Source organism: Ranitomeya variabilis, chromosome 4 (genome assembly GCF_051348905.1).
Source record: "Ranitomeya variabilis isolate aRanVar5 chromosome 4, aRanVar5.hap1, whole genome shotgun sequence".
NCBI classification, from domain to species: Eukaryota; Metazoa; Chordata; class Amphibia; order Anura; family Dendrobatidae; genus Ranitomeya; species Ranitomeya variabilis.
Window position 1 is genome coordinate 110,152,841 of NC_135235.1, and position 12,118 is coordinate 110,164,958.

General features: G+C 45.6%; 1 protein-coding gene across 4 annotated transcripts in view; it reads left to right on the plus strand.

Annotated features, from left to right (window-relative positions):
• Window positions 1-12,118, plus strand: part of P4HA1 (prolyl 4-hydroxylase subunit alpha 1) — a 90,224-nt gene that overhangs the window by 7,010 nt on the left and 71,096 nt on the right. The window lies entirely within an intron of this gene.

The window sequence follows — 12,118 nt, forward strand, 5'->3', positions numbered from 1 at the left end:
CCGTCGTGCGACGGATGCGTCGTGTTTTGGCGGACCGTCGGCACAAAAAAACTACATGTAACGTTTTTTTTTCTGCGACGGGTCCGCCATTTCCGACCGCGCATGCTCGGCCGGAACTCCGCCCCCTCCTCCCCGGACCTTACAATGGGGCAGCGGATGCGTTGAAAAACTGCAGCCGCTGCCCCTGTTGTGCGGCGCTTTCAACGCTAGCGTCGTTGCGTCGGCACGTCGCATTGCGACATGCAGTGCACGACGCTAGTGTGAAAGTAGCCTTAGATATTCTCAAACTTTATTCTCTACTCTAATGAACTCTAGAAAGAAGATCACTACTAATATTTATTTTGGTTTGGAGGAAATTCCAAATTTACTATATATAGAGAGATATATAGATAGAGATAGAGATAGAGATAGAGATAGAGATATATACACTCACTGGCCACTTTATTAGGTACACCTGTCCAACTTCTTGTTAACACTTAATTTCTAATCAGCCAATCACATGGCGGCAACTCAGTGCATTTAGGCATGTAGACATGGTCAAGACAATCTCCTGCAGTTCAAACCGAGCATCAGTATGGGGAAGAAAGGTGATTTGAGTGCCTTTGAACGTGGCATGGCTGTTGGTGCCAAAAGGGCTGGTCTGAGTATTTCAGAAACTGCTGATCTACTGGGATTTTCACGCACAACCATCTCTAGGGTTTACAGAGAATGGTCCGAAAAAGAAAAAAAATCCAGTGAGCGGCAGTTCTGTGGGCGTAAATGCCTTGTTGATGCCAGAGGTCAGAGGAGAATGGGCAGACTGGTTCGAGTTGATAGAAAGGCAACAGTGACTCAAATCGCCACCCGTTACAACCAAGGTAGGCCTAAGAGCATCTCTGAACGCACAGTGCGTCGAACTTTGAGGCAGATGGGCTACAGCAGCAGAAGACCACACCGGGTACCACTCCTTTCAGCTAAGAACAGGAAACTGAGGCTACAATTTGCACAAGCTCATCGAAATTGGACAGTAGAAGATTGGAAAAACGTTGCTTGGTCTGATGAGTCTCGATTTCTGCTGCGACATTCGGATGGTAGGGTCAGAATTTGGCGTAAACAACATGAAATCTTTGGGATGTGGTGGAACGGGAGATTCGCATCAGGGATGTGCAGCCGACAAATCTGCGGCAACTGTGTGATGCCATCATGTCAATATGGACCAAAATCTCTGAGGAATGCTTCCAGCACCTTGTTGAATCTATGCCACGAAGAATTGAGGCAGTTCTGAAGGCAAAAGGGGGTCCAACCCGTTACTAGCATGGTGTACCTAATAAAGTGGCCAGTGAGTGTATATAGAGATATATCTATATATATATATATATATATATATATATATATATATATATATATATATATATATATATACATATACAGAGAGATATACACTCACCGGCCACTTTATTAGGTACACCATGCTAGTAACGGGTTGGACCCCCTTTTGCCTTCAGAACTGCCTCAATTCTTCATGGCATAGATTCAACAAGGTGCTGGAAGCATTCCTCAGAGATTTTGGTCCATATTGACATGATGGCATCACACAGTTGCCGCAGATTTGTCGGCTGCACATCCCAAAGATGCTCCATACAAGGCAGGATGGATCCATGCTTTCATGTTGTTTACTCCAAATTCTGACCCTACCATCCGAATGTCGCAGCAGAAATCGAGACTCATCAGACCAAGCAACGTTTTTCCAATCTTCTACTGTCCAATTTCGATGAGCTTGTACAAATTGTAGCCTCAGTTTCCTGTTCTTAGCTGAAAGGAGTGGTACCCGGTGTGGTCTTCTGCTGCTGTAGCCCATCTGCCTCAAAGTTCGACGCACTGTGCGTTCAGTGGTTGTAACGGGTGGCGATTTGAGTCACTGTTGCCTTTCTATCAGCTCGAACCAGTCTGCCCATTCTCCTCTGACCTCTGGCATCAACAAGGCATTTCCGCCCACAGAACTGCCGCTCACTGGATTTTTTTTCTTTTTCGGACCATTCTCTGTAAACCCTAGAGATGGTTGTGCGTGAAAATCCCAGTAGATCAGCAGTTTCTGAAATACTCAGACCAGCCCTTCTGGCACCAACAACCATGCCACGTTCAAAGGCACTCAATCACCTTTCTTCCCCATACTGATGCTCGGTTTGAACTGCAGGAGATTGTCTTGACCATGTCTACATGCCTAAATGCACTGAGTTGCCGCCATGTGATTGGCTGATTAGAAATTAAGTGTTAACAAGAAGTTGGACAGGTGTACCTAATAAAGTGGCCGGTGAGTATATATATATATATATATATATATATATATATATATATATATATATATATATATATATATATATATATATATATATATATATATATATATATATATATATATATATATATATATATATATATTAGAGAGAGAGAGATATATATATATCTTTTTTTTTTTTTTTATAGAGAAATTACCCAGTTTCCTGGTCAGGTATTCTGGAATTCCCATAAATGGGGCTAGAAGAGGGTCTTTAAATTGAATACCTTATTAAAGTCCAGATTTTGGCCATGGGGGTTCTCTTCAACTGTAAAATAGCAGATCACCCTTTGATAATACGCTTTATTATGGCAGTGGATCAGTTGAGTATACCGATTTAGCCACGAAGCACCCCTTGGGATCTCAACCTAGTCTTGGAGGCCTTGATCAGGGCCCCATTCAAACCATTATCAGAATGCACAATTGGGATTCTAACCATTAAGACTGTGTTTGTTTGTTTGTTTTTTTTTAAGTAGCCCTTAGGGTACCGTCACACAGTACCATTTTAATCGCTACGACGGCACGATCCGTGACGTCGCAGCGTCGTATGATTATCGCTCCAGCGTCGTAGACTGCGGTCACACGTTGCAATCACGGCGCTGGAGCGATGCCGAAGTCCCCGGTAACCAGGGTAAACATCGGGTAACTAAGCGCAGGGCCGCGCTTAGTAACCCGATGTTTACCCTGGTTACCAGCGTAAACGTAAAAAAACAAACAGTACATACTTACATTCCGGTGTCTGTCCCCGGCGTTCTGCTTCTCTCCACTGTGTAAGCGCCATAGCCGGAAAGCACAGCGGTGACGTCAGACGTCACCGCTGTGCTCGCTTTCCGGCTGGCAGACGCTCACACAGTGCAGAGAAGCTGAGACGCCGGGGACAGACACCGGAATGTAAGTATGTACTATTTGTTTTTTTTTACGTTTACGCTGGTAACCACGGTAAACATCGGGTTACTAAGCGCGGCCCTGCGCTTAGTTACCCGATGTTTACCCTGGTTACAAGCGAACACATCGCTGGATCGCTGTCACACACAACGATCCAGCGATGTCAGCGGGTGATCAAGCGACGAAAGAAAGTTCCATACGATCTGCTACGACATACGATTCTCAGCAGGGTCCCTGATCGCTGCTGCGTGTCAGACACTGCGATATCGTAACGATATCGCTAGAACGTCACGAATCGTACCGTCGTAGCGATCAAAATGGTACTGTGTGACGGTACCCTTACATTCGCCTGAAGGATTGGAGAGCTGCAGCCTCTGTAAGGAAAAAGAGTATTTTGAGTTTTTTTTACATCAGTATTTGTAAGCCAAAACCAGGAGTGTGTAAAAAATACACAAGTGGTGCACATGTTTCTATACTTTTTTCTTCTGATTGTCCCACACCTGGGTTTGGCTTAAATATACTGCTGATCTGTGTTTGATCAGTATTTTACATGTGAACGTGGCCTTACATGTGAACGTGGCCTTACATGTGAACGTGGCCTTACATGTGAACGTGGCCTTACATGTGAACGTGGCCTTACAAGTTAACGTCAAACTTGGACCAGACCTGACCCCTAGCCTTCCTTCCCAATGGTGCCTCAGTATTTCATAGTCCCAAGAGCTAGTACTACCTTCATTCTGCAATAGCCCCCAAGAAAGGGAATTTCACCTTCCAATGTCTAGGGGTGTGTTTTCTACAATTTATATAGAATTGATGGTGAGTTTCAGAAAGTCTTTCTCCCTTTTAGTTCACTTGCAGGGCCCCAGTAGGGGCCAGGTGGTGTCAAAAGGGTCTCTGGTCAATGGGTCAAGAGGGGAATTTCACTTGCATACATGTCAGGGGGTCTGGACGCTCTTGAACACTCCACCAGGGCTGTATCCACATCTTGGGCAGAGCAGGCTAATGCCTCTCTCAAGCAGATTTGTAGGGCAGCTACATTGTCCTCACCATCACTTTTTTTTCTCTGGCACTATAGGTTGGACTTGGGCTCTAATGACTTTTCTTCTGGGAGGAATGTCCTGCAAGTGGTGTTCCCTCCCTAAGGGATTCCTCTGTAATCTGTCATGGTGGAAGGGAAATGGTGCTGTCATGGGGAACGGAAAAATAGTTACTTGCTGTTAATCGGGTTTTCCAGACCCACAACTGCACCATTTTATTTTGTGCTCTCTCCTTACACTTTCTTTTTTTTCTGTGGTGGTGTGTTACACATTTGACTCACAGGGTATCGCAAAAAAGGACTACTTGTATACATTTGGAGAAATGGTGGTAAATATACAAGAGTATATCTATATTGCCAAATGTATATTTGTGTTTATTAAACTAAACCGTGTAATTCACTGATGTGCATACAGAGGCTCGGCCTTTTAAATCTGTAGGTTTCCTGTCCTTGTGAGGATGAGTCCTCCCTCTCCATGGTGCTGTGGTGGGTCTGGAAAATCCAATTACTGGTAATTATCATTTTCATGCCATCAGTCACAATTCTAATTTTTCTTAATATGTAAATGAGCTATTAAAGGGCACCTGTCACCTTGTTTTTTCAGTATGAGATAAAAATACTGTTAAATAGGGCCTGAGCTCGCATCTCTGCTTCAGGAAAATGGCCGCCGCAATCTCCATCTGCGCACGCGCGGCATCCCGCGACCATTTTCCTGAAGCCGCGGCCAGCAGAGCGCCGCTACTGCGCACGCGCGGCCAAAGGAAGATGGCTGCCCCCACCGAGCACCAATGAAATAGTGCACATCGCGCTCTTTTAACTCACCTGTGCAGTGGATTCGGGACCTTGGGCATGCGCACACCACTACGCCACCAACGGAAAACTAAGCAAGATCTGGGGGAAGACACCACGCCCTTTTGACCAGACCAGCCTGATTGACAGGCGAAAACGGCTACTTTGGTAACATATTTTGGCAGCATAGGTGGGGAATCGGGGTCCACAAAATACACTGTTGTAATGCACAGCTCAGTCCCTATTTAACAGTATTTTTATCTCATACTGAAAAAACGAGGTGACAGGTGCCCTTTAAGATCTATGAGCCGGACATAGCTTTCCCTGAGAATCTGCCTCCAGAGATTATTATAAATGAAAGGAGGCATTACCAGTGTGAGACATGTAAGTCAGGAGAGCGGACTGTCAGTCATTAGATGTCTCACACTATGAATGCATTGTTTTAAAATAAGTCCTGGAGGCAGATTTTCACTCAGATCTATGTCCAGCCCATAGATCTTAATAGCCCATTTACATTTTATGAAAAAAAAAAAACATGGTTTTCTCTGGAATAAGACATCAGGTTGCTGATACCAGGTGTCATTTTATTAATGAGTCTCCATTGCACATCATGTAAGTCCCATATTGTCTTGGATTTCTACAAAAATGTTTGCAGCCCCGAAATGGTTATCTGACATACTTGTAAACGTGCCACCACTTTCATGTAATAAGCTCCTTTCTCGTGTATTACTGCTTTGTCGTCATTCCGGTTCTGATAGATTTTGCAGGGGTCCAGATACTTGTCCTTTTTGTGTCCATCCATCTCCATGGATTTCTCTGGAGCTGTGACACGTATGAGTGTAGAGTTAACTGTTTGACTTGTGGGAGTTGTGGTTCCTGGAGGATCCTGAGTTCCACAGAAGCCTGGAGTACAGGTCAGTTGTAAGGTAACGGTCTACTCATGCCTTGTTCTCCTCATCATGGATCCTTGCTTGCTCCACAAGTAGCCATTTGTTTTCTGGAGCCAGACAGCAGTAATTGTTTCCTGTCTGCCAAACTTTTCCTATGGTAGTTCGGTTATACATGTGTTCCCAGCCACACTACAACATTGGATTAGCTTGCTTGTTAGTATTTCACTTAATCCTAATGTTTCATGTGAGGATATGCTTGAGGTATTGGGTGATGTTATGAAGGGCTGAGGCAGAGCTGTAATTGGGAAATGATCACTGCCCTGCAGCTCCTCCACAGATGCACTGAAGCATTACATGAGCTGTTTGTGTCCTTCATTGCTCAGGGATCTGTGCATGATATGAATAGAGGTCACCCATTCTTTATATAAAGTGTATATATATATTTTTTTTTTTTTGTCCAATTCTCATAAAAATACATCTTTTTATTGATCCCGTTTGCAGTGTAAACTTGCCCACTCAAGTGAATGGGTCTGTGGGGGAAATAAATTGAAAGCCATTTATGTGCTGTTTGGGTCTCTTCTTGTTTGAAGAGGCACTTCCATCAAAATTTTTATTCTCTTAAAGAATTTGTCATTTTAGCCTTGATGACCTGTCCTTAGGATAGGTCATCAATGTCTGATCGGTCCAGGTCTGACTCCCAGCTGCTTTCGCTGTTGGCGGTAGCCACCGGACAGAAATGCTTAATTTATTCAGTCGCCATGACAGCACAACGAGAGCGGGGATCTGCTCTTCAGGGACAGGAAAACTACAGACATAAAAGGGCGGTACCTCTCTCCCGCATCAGTTGGTTTCCTGTCCCTGACAGCGGAACCTCTTCAGGCAGGCCTTAAGAAGAAGGTCGAAGATAAGAAGTTGTCCCATGCCTGACAGGCTGGTGCAGGTAGCGGGGGTCCCCTACCTCGGCCTGATCAGGATGTTGGAAGCACCACACGGCAGGGGAACTGCCTAGTGTAGGTGACAGCAGGGAGAAGCAGCCTGTAATAAGTGTGGGCTGACTTCCGATGTGGGCGCGTACCTGATGACGCGGCGGGGCATGCGCAGTAGCGCCGTCCCAGCCGATGGCGGTGCTCCAGCATCTGAGCCGGGCTTGGTCCCAGGGGGGAGGCGGATTCCTTCCTGGTCGACAACGGAGGCGCGGCCTGACCTGGCATACCCTATCAGGAGACTTGGTACGGACACACCACCTGGAGATCCTGCTGTCCCCCATCCAGGGGCGGTACCTTGGAGGCATGATTTAAGCAATGTGTGAGGGCTGCAAAGGTGTTCCTGATCCATTCTCATGATGGAATCGCCAGAAGGAACACCGCAGCTGGACAGACAGCAGCAGCATCTGCAGGAGTCGGAAGAGCCTCAGGTGACCTCCCAGCGGCATTCTAGTGGCAGTAGTCGCGCTGGTGGAGCTAAAGGGGCTCAGAAATCAAAACCGAATAAGTCCTCAAGCCGCAAAGAATCACCGGCTAGGAAGGACCCCCCGACTACGGTACCGTTTTGCTGCAGGGATGGGTAAGTGATCTACGTGAAAGTTCGCTTACTGATTACTGTCCCTCCTTATATTCCCTCTCTCCTTACTAGGGGAGGAAATGTTGCAAAGGCCAAACATAGGGAGTGTGCCGAATGCGCAGAGCCACTTCCAGATGGGCATAAAAAGAGATTGTGTAGATCCTGCATAAAACACCTAATTGAGGAGGAGGCTCCTGACCTTACTTCTACGCTAAGGGAGATGGTTAGGCAAGAAGTCAGAGGTTCCATGAGGTCCAGGTCGCATAAAATGGATGCCAAAAAGAGGAAGGAGGTTGCATCCCCAGTCTGTTATAGATTCGGACTCGGGTGAACGGAGCTCAGATTCCCTCCCGTCGTCTTCCTCGTCAGAGGACATGGAGTCTAGCCGGGCCTGTCTGTCGCTCGATAGGATTAACCACCTGGTCAAAGCGGTCAATAACACAATGGGGATTGAGGAGACCCAGTCAGAATGTTCCATTCAGGACATAATGTTCAAGGGTCTAGATCGGAAATCCTGAAGATCTTTTCCAGTAGTGGATAAGATAGTCACTGATTTCAAGGAAATGGAAGAAACCCGAAAGGAAGGGGTCGCTTCCTCCAGCGTTCAAAAGGAGATATCCTTTCGAGGAGCAAGCATCATCCTCATGGGACAATGTTCCGAAACTGAATGCGGCAGTGGCCAAGGCGTGCAAAAAAACCTCTCTTCCATTTGAGGATTTAGGAAATCTGAGGAACCCACTGGATAGGAAAGCTGACGTTTTCCTTAAAGGTGCTTGGGAAACATCAGCAGGTTCCCCAAGACCAGCAATTGCAGCCACTTGCACAGCTCGGTCGTTGATGGTGTGGCTGGGCCACCTAGAAGATCAGATCAAAGATAAGGTTCCCAGAAATGAGATCTTGTCTTCCATGCCTATAATTCTGGATGCAGCAGCTTTCCTTTCGGATGCATCGGCGGATTCTGTTAAACTGGCCGCCAGATCTTCAGCCTTGTCCAACGCAGCCCGGAGAGCGCTGTGCATAAAATGTTGGCCAGGAGACTTACAGGCCAGGTCAAAGTTGTGTGGCATTCCCTGTGAAGGATCTCATTTGTTTGGACCAGTTCTGGATGAACTTTTAGAAAAGGCAGGAGATAATAAAAAACGATTTCCTTTCTTAAGAAGACCCTTTTATAGACGGGACTATAACAGAGGATGGTCTAACCGCAGAAGGTCAAACAGAGATTCAAACAGAGAATCTACTAGATATGACAGCAATAGGAGAAGAGGTAGAGGATATATGTTTAATTCCTCTCGGGACTTTAAAAAACCACAATGACTGGCGGACCAGGTGGGGGGTAGGCTTTTAGCCTTCTACCCAGCCTGGATACAAATCACCAATAGCCCTTGGATTCTAAGCATTATTGAAGCAGGTCTGAGATTCGAATTCCATCATGTTCCTCAAGACAAATTTAAATTGACACCCATCCGTTCTTCCTCTGCAGAACAATTGGCACTGGAATCGGAAGTTCAGGAACTTCAACAAAAAAGGGTTTTGATCAAGGTGCCTGCGGAAGAAAGAGGTAAAGGGTTCTATTCCCCTTTGTTTCTGGTCAGAAAACCTGACGGATCAATTCGCACCATTATCAACTTAAAAGGCCTGAACAATTTTTTGTTGGTTCCATCCTTCAAAATGGAGTCTGTAAAGACGGCAATAAAGCTTCTCTTTAACAATTGCTTCATGGTTGTCCTAGACCTTAAAGACGCCTATTATCATGTCCCAATACACGTCACTTACTGGCACAGTAGAGCACTTTCAATATCGAGCACTTCCCTTTGGAGTCGCGGTCGCACCCCGTGTATTTACAAAAATCATGGTAGAAGTTATGGCGCACCTTCACGAGCAGAACATATTAATAATTCCCTACCTAGATGATTTATTGATTGTGGGACATTCAGAATCACATTGTAAAGACCAATTAAAGAAGGTGATAGCGGCGTTGCACAGGTTAGGATGGATTATTAACCTCAAAAAATCTCGTTTACAGCCCTTAAAAACACAGGAATTTCTGGGTCTGGTCATAGACTCTAGTCGGCAGGAATGTAGCCTGCCAGATTCAAAAGTGGATAGTATAAAACAGCTAGCCACCAGGATGATTAACAATCCTTTAGTCTCTGTAAGAGTTGCAATGTCACTCCTGGGTTCACTTACATCTTGTATTCCGGCGGTTCTCTGGGCTCAATATCACACCAGAACACTATAGTGGGATGTCCTACATAACTCTCGTTGGCTAGGAGCTCATCTTGACAGCAAGTTTTCACTATCTATTGAATCTACCCATTCACTAAATTGGTGGACACACGTTCCAAACTTACATAGAGGGGTTCCCTGGACAAATCATGTAACTAGGATAATAACTACAGATGCTAGCCCCAAAGGATGGGGGGGCACACTTGGGAAATAATTGGGTCCAGGGACTATGGTCCCAGTCGGAACAAGACTCATCTTCCAATCTAAAAGAATTGTTAGCGGTAGAACGCACTTTAAATAGTTTTCTTATACCCCTACAGGGTCGACACATCAGGCTTTTCTCAGACAACCAGGTAACCGTAGCCTACATTAATCATCAAGGAGGTACGCGGTCCAGTTCATTAATGGAGGTCGCGGATCGTATTTTTCAGATGGCCGAGAATCACCTACTTTCTCTCACGGCTCTTCACATAAAGGGAAAGCTCAATACCATGGCCGACTATCTAAGCCGCAACAAACTCAGACAGGGGGATTGGTCACTAAATCTGACCATCTTCAAACAGATCGTGCAATTATGGGGATGTCCAGAAATAGATCTTTTTGCCAACCGAGAAAACAAAAAACTACACCAATTCTGCTCCTTAAATCCAAGAGACAACCCGTATGCAGTGGACGCTCTTCTAATATCATGGCACTTCAGTCTCGCATATGCTTTTCCCCCTCTAAACTTAATTCCAATAGTTCTGAGGAAGATATGCGAAGACAGGGCCCGGGTAATCCTGATTACCCCGTTCTGGCCCAGGAGATCGTGGTTTCCTTGGCTAAGGCTACGTTCACATTCGCGGCTAGCGCCGCAGCGTCGGGCACCGCAGCGGCGCCGCATGCATCATGCGCCCCTATATTTAACATGGGGGCGCATGGACATGCGGTGCACTTGCTTTTTGCGCCGCATGCGTCCCTGCGGCGCCCGCGTCGGGGCGCAGAGGACGCAGCAAGTTGCATTTTTGCTGCGTCCAAAATCAATGGAAAAAAGGACGCATGCGGCGCAAAAAGCAGCGTTGTGCATGTGTTCACATTTGCGCTGTGCGTTGCGGCGGCGACGCTGCGGCGCACACCGCAAATGTGAACGTAGCCTAAGGAAGATGTCTATCACTCAACCACGGATTCTTCCAGAATTACCAAACCTCCTCTCCCAGGGCCCAATCTTCCATCCACGAGTAGCCAATTTACACCTAGCAGCGTGGAATTTGAGAGGTCATTACTAAGGGGGAAGGGGTTCTCTAGTCATCTTGTAAATACACTTCTAAAAAGTAGGAAAACCTCTACGACAAACATCTATGTCAGGGTTTGGAAAAAATTCTTATCAATTTCAGGAGCACAAATTGACCAGAAACCTTGTATTAATCAAATTCTAGAATTTTTACAAAAAGGTCTAGAAATGGGCTTAGCCAACAGCACTCTGAGTTCAAGTGTCGGCTCTGGGGGCGCTATACAATTCTAATTTAGCCAGCAATTACTGGATATCCAGTTTCTTCAAGGCAGTTACTAGATCCAGACCAGTCGTTAAACAAAAGATAGTTCCACGGGACCTAAATCTTGTACACTCAGCTTTAACGCAAGCCCCATTTGAACCTATTGATACTATCCCGATAAAAATCCTGTCTATTAAAACAGCCCTCTTAGTTGCACTCACGTCTGCAAGAAGGGTTAGTGATCTACAAGCATTATCTAGACAACCACCATACATGCAGTTTAGGGAGGATAGAGTTATTATGAAACCTGATCCCCTTTATCTTCCAAAAGTTGCCTCAAAATTTCATAGGTTACAAGAGTTGGTCCTACCTTCATTTTGTTCTAATCCCACTAATGATATGGAACATAAGTTTCATTCCTTAGATGTGAGAAGATGTCTCCTTAAATATATTTCAGTTACAAATACCTGGAAAAAAGATAACTCCTTATTTATATCTTTCCAGGGACTTGGAAAGGGTCTTAAAGTATCTAAAAACACACTAGCCAGATGGATCAGGGAGGCGATCTCTCTCGCTTATACAGCAGGTGGCATGGAGATCCCAGAAGGTATAAAAGCTCCACTCGAGCCGTGGCAACGTCCTGGGCGGAGAGGTCAGAGGTGTCGATTGAAGACATATGTAAGGCGGCCACATGGTCTTCTCCATCTACTTTCCTTAGACACTATAGACTAGATTTGGGTAGTTCCTCCGACCTCACGTTTGGGAGAAGGGTACTTGAGGCTGTTATCTCTCCCTAATTCTTCCTTCTCTGAAAGTCTCTCGTTGTGCTGTCATGGCGACTGAATAAATACATAGGCTACTTACCGGTAGCAGTGTTTTTTTCAGGAGCCCATGACAGCACCCTTATATTCCCTGCCCTATTCTTTCTCAGATGGCTCAACACTTT